The 18,717-nt window shown below is 39.5% G+C and overlaps 1 non-coding gene across 1 annotated transcript; it reads left to right on the plus strand.

Moving 5' to 3' along the window:
• Positions 1-14,484: 14,484 nt before the first annotated feature.
• On the plus strand, positions 14,485-14,556 carry TRNAS-GGA (transfer RNA serine (anticodon GGA)). Its single transcript has one exon. It is a non-coding gene; the product is annotated as a tRNA-Ser (tRNA).
• The last annotated feature ends 4,161 nt before the right edge of the window (positions 14,557-18,717 follow it).

Here is an 18,717-nt window from a genome sequence, read left to right on the forward strand (position 1 = left end):
CTTCACTTTACTTTTCCATCCCTAAAACTGTCCTAAAGAATACAACAAATATCTCCCCACAGCTCATATCCACAAATTCTTTCCATTCCTTTACTATTTGACTTCGCTGCTATGTTTGGTACTATTTCTCACTTTTTGATGTTATTTAATTAATTAATTTCTAAATTGGAAGAAAACTGCTTTACAATGTCGTGTTGGTTTCTGCTGTAAAACAGTATCAGTCAGCTATGAGTATACATATATCCCCTTCCTTCGGGCCTCCCTCCCCCTCCCCAATCAGAGCATGGTCATCAGAGAGCCCCACTGGGTCATCGGAGGGCCCTGGACTTAGCTCTCTGGGTTGGACAGCAACTCCCCACTAGCTCCCTATTTTACACCTGGTGGCATATACCTGTCAATTCTACCCTCTCAATTCATCCCACCCTCTCCCCTTTTCTTAATTGGGAAACAATTTGAGAGACAGATGCAATAGCCAGGCAGGTGAACAAATATATTATTCCTGATAATGCTGTTCTAGACATATGGCTTAGGTCAACAGCAACAGCAAGCTTGCTTCCCCTGAATTAGTTATGCCACTGGTACAGGAGGATAATTTCAGCCCACAGTCTCAGGAGAGGCACCTGATCTACAAAGCCTGCCTCACAGCAAACAGAAAATGAAACAGTATTCTTCTTCCTGGTAGGCAGACACCAAAGGGAAGAGAAACGAGTGGCTCACACAAATTCTGGTCCTTCTGTCGAACTCACCAATCAGCTTTCATTTCTTCTTGCAGAGACGGAGTGAACAAGGATATGTAGAAAGGAGTGGCTTGGACTATATTAAAGTCCTAGCACATCATGGTGATTAAGAGCTTGTGCTCTAGAAGAGCGTTGTCTGGATCTGAATCTCAGCTAGACTGTGCATGCATGTTAAGTCAATTCAGTCATGTCCAACTCTTTGTGACCCTGTGGACTGCTGCCCACCAGGATCCTTTGTCCATGGGATTCTCCAGGCAAGAATACTGGAGTCGGTTTTCACGCCCTCCTCCAGGGGATCTTCCTGATGCAAACAATGAATCCTCATCTCTGCAGCTCCTGCATTGGCAGGCAGGTTCTTTACTACTAGCGCCACCTGGGAGACAGGTGAATTTTAATTCAAAGCCTGGATTTGAATCTCAGCTATATGAATCAGCAGCAATTTTAGTTTAGGCACATCCTTAATTTTCCTGTGCTTCAGTTTCCTCATATCTGAAATGGGTAATTAATAGCATTAAGTTCATAAGAGCTAAAGGAGGATGAAAAGAGTCAGTATTTATAGATTACTTAGAATAGAGTCCAGTATATATTAATATGCTGAACATTTTAAAGCTGGGAAATCCAGTTTCCTAAGAAGAATCATTTCTATCACCTAAGCATTTAAAATATGTGCCTGCAAGATAATATGCATCTTTACATAGCTTTTATCCCCTTTATATATCAGTCTCTCATAGTAAATTATGAGTATTTTGAAGTTTCACTATGAGAGACTGATATATAAAGGAATAAGAACTATGTAAAGATGCATATTATCTTGCAGGCACATATTTTAAATGTGTTGGTAACAGAAATGATTAGATGTTTAGATGGATAGATTTGTATGGATAGATTCAGATCCATCTTTGTATCTATTGCTCCTGGAATACCATATACTCAGTTGTTTATTGAATTAATGAATATGTTAATCTTAAACAGTCTACCATTTAGTTTGTGGTGGAGTACACAGATTAGTGGACATCACTTTCTTCAAAAGATTGATACACTTGCTTTATGCTGTCACAAAAGTACTTCGGTTGCGTCAAATTTATAGTTGTCATTGCTCTTATGAAAATTAAATTCTGCTGATACAGACTGGTTCCAAACAGGAAAAGGAGTACATCAAGGTTGCATATTGTCACCCTGCTTATTTAACTTATATGCAGAGTAAATCATGAGGAACGCTGGGCTGGAAGAAGCACAGGCTGGAATCAAGATTGCCGGGAGAAATATCAATAACCTCAGATATGCAGATGACACCACCCTTATGGCAGAAAGTGAAGAGGAACTCAGAAGCCTCTTGATGAAAGTGAAAGAGGAGAGTGAAAGGTTGGCTTGAAGCTCAACATTCAGAAAACAAAGATCATGGCATCTGGTCCCATCACTTCATGGGAAATAGATGGGGTAGCAGTGGAAATAGTGTCAGACTTTATTTTGGGGGGGCTCCAAAATCACTGCAGATGGTGATTGCAGCCATGAAATTAAAAGACAGTTACTCCTTGGAAGGAAAGTTATGACCAACCTAGACAGCATATGAAAAAGCAGAGACATTACTTTGCCAACCAAGGTCCGTCTAGTCAAGGCTATGGTTTTTCCAGTGGTGATGTATGGATGTGAGAGTTGGACTCTGAAGAAACCTGATTGCCGAAGAATTGATGCTTTCGAACTGTGGTGCTGGAGAAGACCCTTGAGAGTCCCTTGGACTGCAAGGAGATCCAACCAGTCCATTCTAAAGGAGATCAGTCCTGGGTGTTCATTGGAAGGACTGATGCTAAGGCTGAAACTCCAATACTTTGGCCACCTGATGTGAAGAGTTGACTCAGTGGAAACACTCTGATGCTGGGAGGGATTGGGGGCAGGAGGAGAAGGGGACGACAGAGAATGAGATGGCTGGATGGCATCACTGACTCAATGGACATGAGTTTGCGTGAACTCCGGGAGTTGGTGATGGACAGGGAGGCCTGGCGTGCTGTGATTCATGGGGTCACAAAGAGTCAGACACGACTGAGTGACTGAACTGAACTGAATAAAGTTTTTAACAAAATAATAAAATTTTAAAACAAATCACAGACAGACGCAAGTGTCAGCAAAACTGTAGTGGTGACCAGATGGCACAAATCAGTACAGTACAAGGAGAGCTTGTTTCCCAAGGCCTGTTCACTAAGGGGATAGAGGGGAATGCAGGGATATCAGCAGCCAAGCTGCCACCACATATGGGTCCAAACAGAGGACCAGAGGAGAGAGCGGTATCTAGAACAAGTAAGAGTCATATAAAATGACATACTTGGAGAGAAGCAATGCCTTACAATTGCATGACACAGCCGGCATTAGGCAACCCTCAACGAGAGGCCAAGGGAATAAATCTCCAGCCCCACTCTGATCTGCCATGGCCCTCCATGGGCCAAACCCAACCAGAAAGCAGAAGGCTAGGAGCTCTGTTGATGTGTCCACTCAGTTCGGCCTTCCAGGGCGGGGAACAAGGCGGAGAAGGGTAGAAAGTGGACCTGGTGGGGCTAACAGAAAACATTCAGTATAGTACAATGTACAAAGCTCCCAAGAGAAATTCAAAAATCAACACAATTCATTTTGTTCTTCCACATGAATACAGTACAACAAACATGTAAGCCACAATTCATTCAAATTAGTGTCTTAACAATTTGTCAACTATTTCCTAAACTTTGCATGTGTGCAGGAAAATGCATTGTGTCAGTAATACAAAAATGAATGATGTGGAGTCCCTCCTCCCAAGCAGCTTACTGTTTTAATAGAAGACCAGCAGGGTAGAATGCATCAAATGTAATAACAAATGGAGCGGATAAAGCATTCCATGTTCAAGTGTTGTGTTTTTTTTAATTTATTTATTTTAATTTTTTAAAATCCACTTGAATTACGGTGATTTCTACCTAAACTAATTTGTATACTTCAATCTATAGCACCTTTTTCTGTCCAACCAGAATAATATTTTGGCTTATTTCTGAAAAAAAAAGCTGGTCATATTTAAATAATATACTATATTTCATAAATAACAAAACTAATTATCAATCAACAATTGGCAAAGCTAGAGGGAAAAGACCAGAATAATTACTGATCTAACAAAGCTTAATTTACTACTAGGAAGACACAAAAAAATATAAAACATTGCTTTATATTTCTGTAAACATCATATACACATAAAGTAAAAATAAAAAGAATAATATTTGTACATTTTAATGATATTTGTTAAGCTTATAAACATAAAACAGCAACAGACCACAAATTAATCATCTAAAAATGTTTAATCTACTCTACTCATATACATATTTAACTATCTATATTCAGTAATAAAATATTTACAATAAAATCAGTATTTTTGGTGTAAATAAGACTCAAATCAGTCAACCCTAAAGGAAATCAACCCTGAATATACAATGAAAGTAAATGCTGAAGCAGAAGCTCCAATACTTTGGCCACCTGGTTTGAAGAAATGACTCACTGGAAAAGACCCTAATGCTGGGAAAGATTGAAGACAAAAGGAGAATGGGGTGGCAGAGGGTGAGATGGTTAGATAGCCTCTCTGACTCAATGGACATGAAGTTGAGCAAACTCCAGGAGATAGTGGAGGACAGACAGTGACAGTCCTGACCTGTGACAGTCCATGGAGTTGCAGAGTCAGACACAACTTAGCAACTGAACGCCAACAATAAGAATGTTAAACACAGCTCTGCTGCTGCTGCTGCTGCTAAGTCACTTCAGTCGTGTCCGACTCTGTGCGACCCCATAGACTGCAGCCGACCAGGCTCCACCGTCCCTGGGATTCTCCAGGCAAGAACACTGGAGTGGGTTGCCATTTCCTTCTCCAATGTGTGAAAGTGAAAAGTGAAAGTGAAGTCGCTCAGTCGCGTCCGACTAGCAGCGACCCCATGGACTGCAGCCCACCAGGCTCCTCCGTCCACATGATTTTCTAGGCAAGAGTACTGGAGTGGCTTGCCATTGCCTATTCAATGAGTTACTTTATATTTAAAACAATATAATCAATAACCTGGCCCATTTTCCCAAAACACAATTAATGTAAGGGAGCCACTGTTTGAGTCTCAGAAATAGCCTATAAATTATATCCAGTTTTGCTAACATCAGGAGGATGACTTATGAAAGTACTTCAGTTTCAACTTCACTTGAAAGAGGTAAAGAGCAAACAAAATAGAATCCTGGTGACTAAAATAAGGTGTAACAGTAAATGTATATTACCGAAGATCAAGAAAATGAATAGCAAATTCTCCTCAGACACCATCAATCTCTTTCTTTTGTTAATCCCTCTGCACATCTAGGCAGAATACAGGAATGTAAGCAGTAAGATTCAATGATTACCAAACAGTAATTTTTTTTCCTTTTAGTTGTTGACACCTAAAATTATCTGAATAGAAAAGTATGGACAAAATTCTAAACAGTCCTATTGATCTGTTATCTTTCACAAGCCCTTAAACTAAGTGCTTTCAAGACTCCAAGATCAGAACAATAGAGAGCAGATATTCATAGGACCTTGAGTTCTACATTAATTTTACAAATTCTTAATGCAGAGTATGCTCCCCTCCAAAATATATCACGTTGGTATGGGCTAATTTAATACTATTGTGGTGCTTGACCTTTCTATAAACAACAGCTTTTACCACAGAAATCCCCTGAAGTCCATGCTGTTTTCTTGAATGAAACTACCTCCTGAGAATCAAGTGTATTTGACAGAAAATATGGGATAAATACGGGCTTTCCCAGTGGCTCAGCAGTAAAGAATCCACCAGCAACTCAGGAGCTGCAGAGATGGGTTCAATACTTGTGCCAGGAAGATCCCCTGGAGGAGGTCAGGGCAATCCACTGCAATATTCTTGATGCGGGAATCCCATGGACAGGGGAATCTGACGGGTAGTCAATAGGGTAGCAAAGGGTTGGACATGACTGAAGCAACTTAGCATTCATGCACACATGGAACAAATATATCAATCTTAGAATAACGTAAATATTGATTCTGCTGATGTCTGAACCACCAGTTATGCATTTGCACATTAAACTTCTTCCCATGAAATAGTAAATAATAGTCATTATTGCAATAATCCTCTAAATGACTTGTCAAGTAACAATGTTTATTAAGCAATTAGGATGATGAAGATCCATTAGTATTCAACTCTGAAAGATGATAGAGGAAATCTTCTTTGATTCAGAAATTAAAGATAATTATGTTTACAAGTAAGGAGTCATGGAAAAAACAGAGACTTGCAGTGTATGTGTGTGTACACCTACATACAGATATGAGATACTAAAAATATGAACAAAAACTCAATTATTCAGTGAATATTTACTGGAGCCCCCTCTTTATACACTATGATAGGTGGACACAAGCTGCTGCTGCTGCTGCTGCTGAGTCACTTCAGTTGTGTCCGACTCTGTGTGACCCCATAGACGGAAGCCTACCAGGTTCCCCCGTCCCTGGGATTCTCCAGGCAAGAACACTGGAGTGGGTTGCCATTTCCTTCTCCAATGTGTGAAAGTGAAAAGGGAAAGTGAAGTCGCCCAGTCGTGTCCGACCCTTAGCAACCCCATGGACTGCAGCCCACCAGGCTCCTCCATCCATGGGATTTTCTAGGCAATAGTACTGGAGTGGCTTGCCATTGCCTTCTCCGGACACAAGCTACTTAAACATTAACGAACTAGACATGGTTTCTGATTTCTTGGAGCTTTCAGTCCAGTCAAGAACAATACTAAGTTAAAAAAAAAAAAAAAACTGCAGCATCACCTAATAGGTGCCTCCATGTGGTGTGTTTGGTCCTAAGGCAGCAATTGGAAGCAGCACTTGAACTGGGTTTGGGACGTTCAAGCAAATGCCCTCCCCCTCCCCCTGGAAAGTAAGCTGATCACTAGAGTCCACAGAGAAGTCAGGTGAAAGTAATGAAAGATAGTTTTTGAGACTAGAAAACAAAAAAATGCCAAGGACCTAAAATAAAAGAATACGGCATTTCCTCAAATTTGAAAGTATTTTTGCCTGAATAGAACCTAGACTTTGGAGAGTTGGTAGTGATAAAATTAAAACTGGAATAATATGCAGGTAAACAGGGCCAGGTCACTGAGGGCCTTTTATCTGTTGAGGCTGAGTATATTTAAGGAAAGAAGAGTGGGAAAATCCTGAAAGCAGAGAGAATGGTAAGGCACATGAGAAAGTCTCTCCCCTCAACAACTCAATTTCTCCTATTTTGTGGTGGGCATGTAGGAGAAGTTTGAGTCAATGCTCTCTAGGAGCCTGATCAGCTCTAACACTGTGAATCGATGGACTAGCGAGATCTGGCAGTACACCAATCTGTAAAGCAAAGAAATATTGGGAGCTTGGGATGGACATGTATACACTACCATGTGTAAAACAGATAGCTAGTGGGAACCTGCTGTACAGCACACGGAGCTCAGTTTGGTGCTCTGTGCTGATCTAGATGGACGGGATGGGGCAGCTGAGAGGGAGGTCCGAGAAGAAAGGGATATACGTATACATACAGCTGATTCCTTTCACTGTACAGGAGAAACTAACACAGCATTGGAAAGCAACTATATCCCCAATTAAAAAAAAAAGCCAAGAGACAGGTTAATATTGATGGCAGATATGAATGGGATGAAGCACACAGAGGGCTTACAGGTTGTCTAAACAAGAGTTGATTTCTTAATGTGGATAACAGTTACTGGAATGCTTGCTTTCAAAAAGTTCACTAAGCTATAAATTAATTTTTCATGGTTTTCTGTATGTGTTTTACTTCATGATTTTAAAAGAATTTCAAAAATCCAACCCAATCATATACAACTTCATGATAAGCTTCTCTGGTGGCTCAGAGGGTAAAGCATCTGCCTGCAAAGCAGGAGACCTGGGTTCAATCCCTGGGTCAGGAAGATCCCCTGGAGAAGGAAATGGCAACTCATTCCAGTACTCTTGAATGGAAAATCCCATTGACGGAGAAGCTTAACGCAGGCTACAGTCCATGGGGTCGCAAAGAGTCGGATATGACTGAGCGACTTCACTTTCTTTTACTTTCATGATAAAATGCACATGGTAAGTTTATTATGCTGAAAGAAAAATATATTAAAGTACTTTAATATATGCATGATAATCAGCCTTTTGACAAAAATACAAATTCACATGTAACAAGAGACTTTCATTAAAATAAAAAATCTCTCAAATTCTATCTACCCTCAGAGAGTATAACCTTCTGCAAAATATGAAAAGGAAGTGGTATGATTTTTATCCAAGTTTAAAATTCAACCAGAGCTTAGATAGTAAAGAACCTGCCTGCGAGACTGGAGACTCCAGTTCAATCCCTGGGTCAGGAAGATCCCCTGGAGAAGGAAATGGCAATCCACTCCAGTGTTCTTGCCTGGAGAATTCCTTGGACAAAGGAACCTGGCAGGCAACAGCCCACAGGGTTGCAAAGAGTCCCGGACACTATTGAGTAACTAACATACACAGAGAGTGAGATTATATTTCTAAATTTCAAGTTTTCAGGCCTACAAATTGTGAAAACTTTCAGCAAACTGCTTAATTTATGTAGGAGTTATCTTGCCATTCAAAGTCAGCAAGTGCAGTAAACTGCCCAGTATCTACTGATTCAATTTTGGATAAGTATTTGAGAAACACTATTGGTATTTTACACTGAAACTACATTCTAATTCAGTCACAATAATAAGGTACTATCACAAATGCTCATCGTCAGAATTTAAGGGGGAAAAACTGCTATAATTTTCACTAAAGCAATAAGTTCACAATCTTATTTTCATTTCTTAAACTATTCCTGGGTGCTCATTGGAAGGACTGATGCTAAAGCTGGAACTCCAATACTTTGGCCACCTCATGCGACGAGTTGACTCACTGGAAAAGAGTCTGATGCTGGGAAGGATTGGGGGCGGGAGGAGAAGGGGACGACAGAGAATGAGATGGCTGGATGGCATCACCGACTCGATGGACATGAGTTTGAGTGAACTCTGGGAGTTGGTGGTGGACAGGGAGGCCTGGAGTGCTGTGATTCATGGAGTCGCAAAGAGTCAGACACGACTGAGCGACTGAAATGAACTGAACTGAACTGAAACTATTACTGGGAAATACAAAGATACATCTAAATGGCCTGAAATTGTCAATAATTCTTTGTGTGTGGTATATTAAAATTCAGTGATGCAGAGGACAGTTTGGTGGTTTCTTTCTTACAAAATTGACCATACACTTACCATAGGATCCAGCAATCAAGTTTTTTTATATTTACCCAAAGGAAGTGAAAACTTATGTCCACACCAAAACCTGTACATGGATGTTTATAGCAACTTTATTCATAGTTGTTAAAATTTAGAAGCAAATGAAATGCCCTTCAGTAGGTAAATATGAATAAATAAACTCTGGTACATAGAGACTGTTGGCTCAGATGGTAGAGAATCTACCTGCAATGTGGGAAACCTGGGTTCGATCCCTGGGTTGGGAAGATCCCCTGATGAAGGGAAAGGCTACCCACTGCAGTATTCTTGCCTGGAGAATCCCCATGGACAGAGGAGACTGGTGGGCTAGACTCCATGGGGTCACAAAGAGTCGGACATGACTGAGTGACTATTGTAAAGTAATTAGCCTCCAGTTAAAATAAATAAATTTTTTAAAAATGACTGAATGACTAAGCACAGCACACGGAGACAACAGAATATTATTCAGGACTAAAATGTAATTACCCATCAAGCCATGAAGAGACATGGAGGGAACTTAACTGCATTTTACTAAAGGAAAAGAGTCAACCTGAAAAGGCTATACACAATCTGATTTTAACTATATGACATTCTGGAAAAGGGAAAGCTGTGAAGACAGTAAAACGATCAGTGGTTGCCATGAGTTGCAGATAGAAACAGGAGGATGACTAGGTGGAACAGAGAAGATTTTTAAGGTGGTGAAAATACTTTAATGATACTATAATGATGGATACATGTCTTTACACATTTGTGCAAACCAATAGAATGTATAACATTAAGAGTGAACCCCAATGTAAATGATGTACTTGGGGTGGTGATTTTGTGTCAATATAGATTAATCAATTCCATCAAATATACCACTTAGGCAAGAGATGTTGATAATGGGTGAGGATATGCATGCCTGGGGACAGGGAATGTATAAGAAATAGCTGTACCTTCCTCTCAATTTTGCTGTGAACTTAAAACTGCTCCAAAAAATTGTCTTAATAAAAAATACAGAAAATTCAACACTCAAGTCTGGTTCAAGATGGCAGAGCAGAAGGATGGGTGCTCATCTCCTCCTCTGAGAGCACCAAAATTGTAACTAGCTATTGAACAACCATCTACAGGAGGATGCTGGAACCCACCTAAAAAAGACACCCCACATCCAAAGACAAAGAAGAAGCTGCAGTGAGATGGCAGGAGGGGCATCAGTCAGTCAGTCAGTCAGTTCAGTCGCTCAGTCGTGTCCGACTCTCCGCGACCCCATGAATCAATGATAAAATTAAATCCCATAACTGCCAGGTGGGTGACCCACAGACGAGAACAATAATACCAAAGAAGTTCTCACACTATTGTGAAGGTTCTGAAGCCCACATCAGACTTCCCAGCCCGGGGATCTGTCAAAGGGACAGAGAATCCCCAAGAATCTGGCCTTGGGGGCCAGCAGGTCTTAATTACAGGCCTTCCAGAGGACTGAGGGAAACAGACTGCAGTCTTGGAAGGCATAAACAAACTTTTGCATATACCAAGACCCAGAGGGGAGCAATGCTGACCCCACAGGAGACTGAACCAAATTACCTGCTAGTGTTAGAGGAATCCTGTGGAGGTGTGGATTGCCAGGGACCAGGCACTGGAAGGTCCTCATTGACATAGACCCAGGGGCTGGGTTGCCTCAGGCCAAACAACTACTGGGGAGGGGGTTGGGAGTACAGTCCCACCCATCCACAGATAATTGGATTAAACCTTTACTGAGGAAGGCTCTGCCCACCAGAGCAAGACCCAGTCCTCCCATCAAGAAGCTTACCTCTTAGCCTCTTCCATCAGAGGGCAGACAGAAGAAACAAGAAGAAGCACAGCCTCATGGCAGCTAAAACAAAAACCAAATTACTGGAAGTTAATCAAGATGAAAAAGAAAGTTATGTTCCAGTTGAAGGGACAAGATAAAAATCCCAGAAAAACAACTAAATGGAGATATGCAACCTTCCAGAAAAAAGAATTCAGAATAATTATAGTGAATATGATTCAGGATCTCAGAAACAGAATGGAGGCAAAGATTGAGAAGATGCAAGAAATGTTTACCAAAGACCTAGTAGAACTAAAGAACAAACAGACAGAGATAAATACTATACTAGAAAGAATTCATAGCAGAATAACTGAGGCAGAAACATGGATAAATGACCTGGAGAACAGAATGGTGGAAATCACTGCTGCAAAACAGAATATGGAAAAAAAGAATAAAAAGAAATTAAGACAGTCTAAGAGACTTCTGGGACAACTTTAAACCCACCAATATTCACATTATAGGGGTTTCAGAGAGAGAAGAGAGAAAGGACCTGAGAAAATGTTTGAAGAGATAGTTGCTAATAACTTCCCAAGCTTGGGAAAGGAAATAGCCAAGTACAGGAAGTACAGAGAGTCCCAGGAAGGATAAACCCAAGGAGGAACACACCAAGACACATAGTCATCAAACTGACAAAAACTAAAGACTAAGATAAAATATTAAAAGCAAGAAGGGGAAAATGACAAATAACATACAAGGGAACTCCCATCTGGCTATCAGCTGATTTTTCAACAGAAACTCTACAAGCCAGAAGGTAATGGCATGATATATCAAATGTGATGAAAGGGAAGAGCTTACAATCAAGAATACTCTACCCAGCAAGACTCTGTTTCAGATTTGATGGAGAAATCAAAGGCTTTCCAGTTGAGCAAAAGTTAAGAGAACTCAACACCACCAAACCAGCTTTACAACAAATGATAAAGAAACTTCTCCAGGCAGGAAACACAAGAGGAGGAAAAGACCTACAGTAAATAAACCCAAAACAATTAAGAAGATGGTAATAGGATCATCAGTTCAGTTCAGTCATTCAGTCATGTCCAATTCTTTGCAACCCCATGAATCGCAGCATGCCAGGCCTCCCTGTTCATCACCAACCCCCGGAGTTTACCCAAACTCATGTCCATCGAATTGGTGATGCCATCCAGCAATCTCATCTTCTGTCATCCCTTTCTCCTCCTGCCCCCAATCCCTCTCAGCATCAGGGTCTTTTCCAATGAGTCAACTCTTCGCATGAGGTGGCCAAAGTATTGGAGTTTCAGCCTCAGTATCAGTCCATCCAGTGAACACCCAGGACTGGTCTTCTTTAGGATGGACTGGTTGGATCTCCTTGCAGTCCAAGGGACTCTCAAGAGTCTTAAACACCCCAGTTCAAAAGCATCGATTCTTCGGCGATCAACTTTCTTCACAGTCCAACTCTCACATCCATACATGACCACGGGAAAAACCATAGCCTTGACTAGACGGGCCTTTGTTGGCAAAGTAATGTCTCTACTTTTTAATATGCTATCTAGGCTGGTCATAACTTTCCTTCCAAGGAGTAAGTGTCTTTTAATTTCATGGCTGTAATCACCATCTGCAGTGATTTTGGAGCCCCCAAAAATAAAGTCTGACATTGTTTCCACTGTTTCCCCATATATTTCTGGATCATACATGCCAATAATTACCTTAAATGTAAATGTATAAATGCACCAACCAAAAGACATAGTTGGGTGGATGAAAACATGTGCATGTATCCACTTCCACTTATCACAATACTCTGCTTGATCCCGCCCCCCAAATTTTATGTGATTATTTTACATTGTTAAGTTAATCATGTTCCCATTTTGGCTTGCAATTATAATTATCTTTTATTTTTTGTCTGCTATTGATTGTGAAAACTGATAAACATCTCTTAGAATTGTGGAAAAATATATACATATATATATACATATAATGTGGCTTACAAGAGCCAAAAGAACAAGATTCGACCCAACAAGATCTCAGTTGAATACTGATTTTTGGCTTTCCTTTGATGCAACCTGGGTCTGTTTCCTTACATGGAAAATAGGGATGATTCTATTTTAACAAATCATAATAAGCATTTAAGGATGTAATGATTACAAAGCATTTATCACAGAAAATTACACATAAACATTCAGATATTTTTGGAAGTATTAGTAGAAGCAGACATCATATTTTAGAGAGTGGGTGTAAGTTGCTAGAAAACAGGAAGACAAGACTGCATCTTTTTTTAGTATAGAAAAATAAGAAAATAAGGTTAGAGATCAGCAATTTTAGTCAAATAATTACCTTTACTAAAATAAAGTATTCCAAATGTTTTCATTAATAATATTTCGTTTTACTTTTCAAATCTCCTTTATCAGAATTTTTATTTTTTTTTATTTATTTATTTTTAATTAATTTATTTTTTATTGGAGGCAAATTATTTTACAATATTATATTGGTTGGTTTTGCCATACATTGATATGAATTCACCCCGGGTTTACATAAGTTCCCCCTCCTGAACCCCCCTCCCACCTCCTTCCTCCCTTTATCCTCCCTCTCTCTGGGTCATCCCTGCATGCCAGCCCCGAGCATCCTATAACATGCATCGACCCTGAACTAGTGATTCGTTTCACATATGACAACATACGTGTTTCAATGCCATTCTCCCAAATCATCCCACCCTCACCCTCTCCCATAGAGTCCCAAAGACTGTTCTATACATCTGTGTCTCTTTTGTTGTCTCGTATATAGGGTTATCATTTGCATCTTTCTAAATTCCATATATATAAACTATCCTCTTTATAAGGACATGATATCACAGTAAATCTCACCTTACAATGACTCAGAAAATTCAAGGTAAGTTTTAACATTTTGAAGGTATGGAGATATGGAAGTAAACATTAACTGTACAATATGAAATTCTGTAGATATTTCCAAAGTAGTTCATATTAAGTATATTTAACTTCAGTGATATCACCAAAAATTAATAAACTGAAAAAAAGAACTGAACTATAGAGTGGAAATAAAATGTCCAAGAGAGTCTAAACTATCATATGAGAAAAGAACTATAAAAAGAATTGTAATAAAAAGTGACAGACAAACAGATCAACAGATAATATAACTTAGCTTTATGGGAAAAGTGGTGCCAGTTTGGGGACCAAAGGAGTCTATTTTGAATCCTATTTCTATCACTTATTGGGTGACTTTGAGAAAACTACTTCAGGTCTTCAAAATGCGGCTTCCTCATTTGGAGAATGAAAATATATATGCTTTACAGTATTTCTATTAAGAATAAATGTGTTCAAATATATCTGCCCATTGTAGAACTGGAATCATTATCATTATTTAATACAATGTTATCTTGCAAAAGTAGTATGAATAAATCATTCCTGTAATTCTGGGTATATGTAACCTCACAATATACCACACATAGAGCAATTCATTCTGATAGTCTGAATGTGCAGAGCATGCAATGAAATTTTTAGATGGACTTTGTTAATTCTGTTTGCTTTCTGTTTCACTGATTCATGCTCTTATCTTTCTTATTTTCTTTTACTTCCTTAGGGTTTAATTTATTTTTATTTCTTTAGCTTTTAAAAGTAAAAATTTAGACCACTGTTTTCAAATTTCTTTATTTGAATACAAGTTTTAAAGTTATTTATTTCTCTCTATAAACTATTTTGGGCTTCCCTGGTGGCTCAGAGGTTAAAGTGTCTGCCTGGAATGCAGGAGACCCGGGTTCGATCCCTGGGTTGGGAAGATCCCCTGGAGAAGGAAATGGCAACCCATTCCAGTACTCTTGCCTGGAGAATCCCATGGAGAGAGGAGCCTGGTAGGCTACAGTCCATGGGGTCGCAAAGAGCCAGACACGACTGAGCGACTTCACTTTCACTTATAAACTATTTTAGCTGCATTGTACAAATTTTGATATTTGTCTCTTTATTATCATTTAGTTTGATATACTACAAATTTGCCTGGTGATTTCTTTTTTGACTCAGGCTTTGAATAGGAATAAGTATTTTGTTTAATTGACAAATAATTGAGATTTTTCTATTTTATTTTTATCTCTGAGTTAATTCTGTTGCAGTCAGAGAATATACTCCACATGATTTCAGCCTTTTGAAATACACTGATACTTACTTAATGGCCTAATATGTAGCCTTATTGTTGAATATTCAATACATATGTAAAAAGAATACTTATCTGTAGTTGTTGAGTATAATGTTATATAAATGAGAATTAAGGTAGTTCATTGTTGTTGTTATTTGTTGCTTAGTAGCTAAGTTATGGAGAAGGCAGTGGCACCCCACTCCAGTACTCTTGCCTGGAAAATCTCATGGACAGAGGAGCCTGGAAGGCTGCAGTCCATGGGGTCGCTGAGGGTCGGACACAACTGAGCGACTTCACTTTCACCTTTCACTTTCATGCATTGGAGAAGGAAATGGCAACCCACTCCAGTGTTCTTGCCTAGAGAATCCCAGGGATGGGGGAGCTTGGTGGGCTTCCGTCTGTGGGGTCACACAGAGTCGGACACGACTGAAGTGACTTAGCAGCAGCAGTTATGTTTGACTCTCTGCCACCCTATGGACTGTAGCCTGCCATGTTCCTCTGTCCATGGGATTTCCCAGGCAAAAATACTGGAGTGGGTTGTACTTTCCTTCCCCAGGGAAGATAGTCCAGTGTGTTGCTCAAATCCTTCATATCTTATTTGACTTTTTAAGCTATTTGTTCAATTAATTACTGAGAGAAAGTTATTAAAATCTCCAGCTATTTTTTGCATTTCTCCCTTTAGTTTTTTTTTTTTTTTTGGACATATTATTTTTGAAACTCTGTTATTAAGTAGACATGTAGAGTTGTCTTCCTGATTATGTAATCCTTTTATTATATGGTCCTCTTTATCTACTTGTCCCTTAAATTATTTCAAGAATTTTAAAACAAATTAATTATTATGTGTCTTCCTTTACCTCTGGTAGACTTCCTGGCTGAAATATATTTTGTCATTTTTAATACAACCACACTAGCATGCTCTTCTTTACCCTTGCATACCATATTTTTTCCATTCTTTTACTTTTGATATGTTTGAATCTTTGTGTGTCAAGGCACTTAAAAGACAGCATACAGTTGCTCGTTTATGTAGTCTTATAATCTCTGATTTTAATTGGAGTGTCAAGCCCATTTACATCTGACATAATTATTAACACATACTTTCCTATTTGTTTTCAATTATCACCTGTGTTTTCTGTTCCTCCTTTGATTTTTTTTTTTTAGGCTAAGCAAAAATTATTTTAGTTTTGCATTTTAGCTTTACAATTGGGTTTTTAACTATGTTTCATAATATTCCATCAGTAGCTGCTTTCAGAATTGTAAAATACATCCCAAACTTCACAAAGTTTCCTTGGAATTAAGAATATTTTATCACTTCAAGTAAAATGTAAAACCCCTCCAACAGAATAATTCCATTTAATCACCTTCATTTTTGAGTCATTATATAACTCTATATATTTCATTCCACTCTAGAAGGAATAAAGGGACGGAACAAAAGCAAAACCAATACCCAGTTGTGGATGTGACCGATGATAGAAGTAAGGTCCGGTGCTGTAAAGAGCAATATTGCATAGGAACCTGGAATGTTAGGTCCATGAATCAAGGCAAATTGGATGTGGTCAAACAGGAGATGGCAAGAGTGAACATAGACGTTCTAAGAATCAGTGAATTAAAATGGACTGGAATGGGTGAATTTAACTCAGATGACCATTATATCTACTACGGTGGGCAGGAATCCCTTAGAAGAAATGGAGTAGCCATCATGGTCAACAAAAGAGTCCGAAATGCAGTACTTGGATGCAATCTTAAAAACGACAGAATGATTTATGTTCGTTTCCAAGGCAAACCATTCAATATTACAGTAATCCAGGCCTATGCCCCAACCAGTAATGCTGAAGAAGCCGAAGTTGAACGGTTCTATGAAGACCTACAAGACCTTTTAGAACTAACACCCAAAAAAGATGTCCTTTTCATTATAGGGGACTGGAATGCAAAAGTAGGAAGTCAGGAAACACCTGGAGTAACAGGCAAATTTGGCCTTGGAGCACGGAATGAAGCAGGGCAAAGGCTGATAGAGTTTTGTCAAGAGAAGGCACTGGTCATAGCAAACACCCTCTTCCAACAACACAAGAGAAGACTCTACACATGGACATCACCAGATGGTCAACACCGAAATCAGATTGATTATATTCTTTGCAGCCAAAGATGGAGAAGCTATATACAGTTAGCAAAACAAGGCCAGGAGCTGACTGTGGCTCAGATCATGAACTCCTTCTTGCCAAATTCAGACTGAAATTGAAGAAAGTAGGGAAAACCACTAGACCATTCAGATATGACCTAAATCAAATCCCTTATGATTATACAGTGGAAGAGAGGAGTAGATTTAAGGGAATAGATCTGATAGATAGAGTGCCTGATGAACTCTGGACGGAGGTTCGTGACATTGTACAGGAGACAGGGACCAAGACCATCCCCATGGAAAAGAAATGCAAAAAAGCAAAATGGCTGTCTGAGGAGGCCTTACAAATAGCTGTGAAAAGAAGAGAAGCGAGGAGCAAAGGAGAAAAGGAAAGATATAAGCATCTGAATGCAGAATTCCAAAGAATAGCAAGGAGAGATAAGAAAGCCTTCCTCAGTGATCAATGCAAAGAAATAGAGGAAAACAACAGAAAAGGAAAAACAAGAGATCTCTTCAAGAAAATTAGAGATCGCAAGGGAACATTTCATGCAAAGATGGGCTCGATAAAGGACAGAAATGGTATGAACCTAACAGAAGCAGAAGATATTAAGAAGAGGTGGCAGGAATACACAGAAGAACTGTACAAAAAAGATCTTCACGACCAAGATAGTCACGATAACATGATCACTGACCTAGAGCCAGACATCTTGGAATGTGAAGTCAAGTGGGCCTTAGAAAGCATCACTACGAACAAAGCTAGTGGTGGTGATGGAATTCCAGTTGAGCTATTTCAAATCTTGAAAGATGATGCTGTGAAAGTGCTGCACTCAACATGCCAGCAAATTTGGAAAACTCAGCAGTGGCCACAGGACTGGAAGAGGTCAGTCTTCATTCCAATCCCAAAGAAAGGCAATGCCAAAGAATGCTCAAACTACCGCACAATTGCACTCATCTCACACGCTACTAAAGTCATGCTCAAAATTCTCCAACCAGGCTTCAGCAATATGTGAACCGTGAACTTCCAGATGTTCAAGCAGGTTTTAGAAAAGGCAGAGGCACCAGAGATCAAATTGCCAACATCCACTGGATCATGGAGAAAGCAAGAGAGTTCCAGAAAAACATCTATTTCTGCTTCATTGACTATGCCAAAGTCTTTGACTGTGTGGATCACAATAAACTGTGGAACATTCTGAAAGAGATGGGAATCCCAGACCACCTGACCTGCCTCTTGAGAAAGCTATATGCAGGTCAGAAAGCAACAGTCAGAACTGTACATGGAACAACAGACTAGTTCCAAATAGGAAAAGGAGTACGTCAAGGCTGTATATTGTCACCTTGCTTATTTATCTTATATGCAGAGTACATTATGAGGAACGCTGGGCTGGAAGAAGCACAAGCCGGAATCAAGATTGCTGGGAGAAATATCAATAATCTCAGATATGCTGATGACACTACCCTTATGGCAGAAAGTGAAGAGGAACTCAAAAGTCTCTTGATGAAAGTGAAAGAGGAGAGTGAAAAGGTTGGCTTGAAGCTCAGCATTCAGAAAACAAAGATCATGGCATCTGGTCCCAACACTTCATGGGAAATAGATGGAAAAACAGTGGAAACAGTGTCAGACTTTATTTTGGGGGGCTCCAAAATCACTGCAGATGCTGATTGCAGCCAGGAAATTAAAAGACGCTTACTCCTTGGAA

This window comes from Moschus berezovskii, chromosome 8, assembly GCF_049115385.1.
Source record: "Moschus berezovskii isolate FMDL1 chromosome 8, NW_MosBer_1.0, whole genome shotgun sequence".
Classification (NCBI taxonomy): domain Eukaryota; kingdom Metazoa; phylum Chordata; class Mammalia; order Artiodactyla; family Moschidae; genus Moschus; species Moschus berezovskii.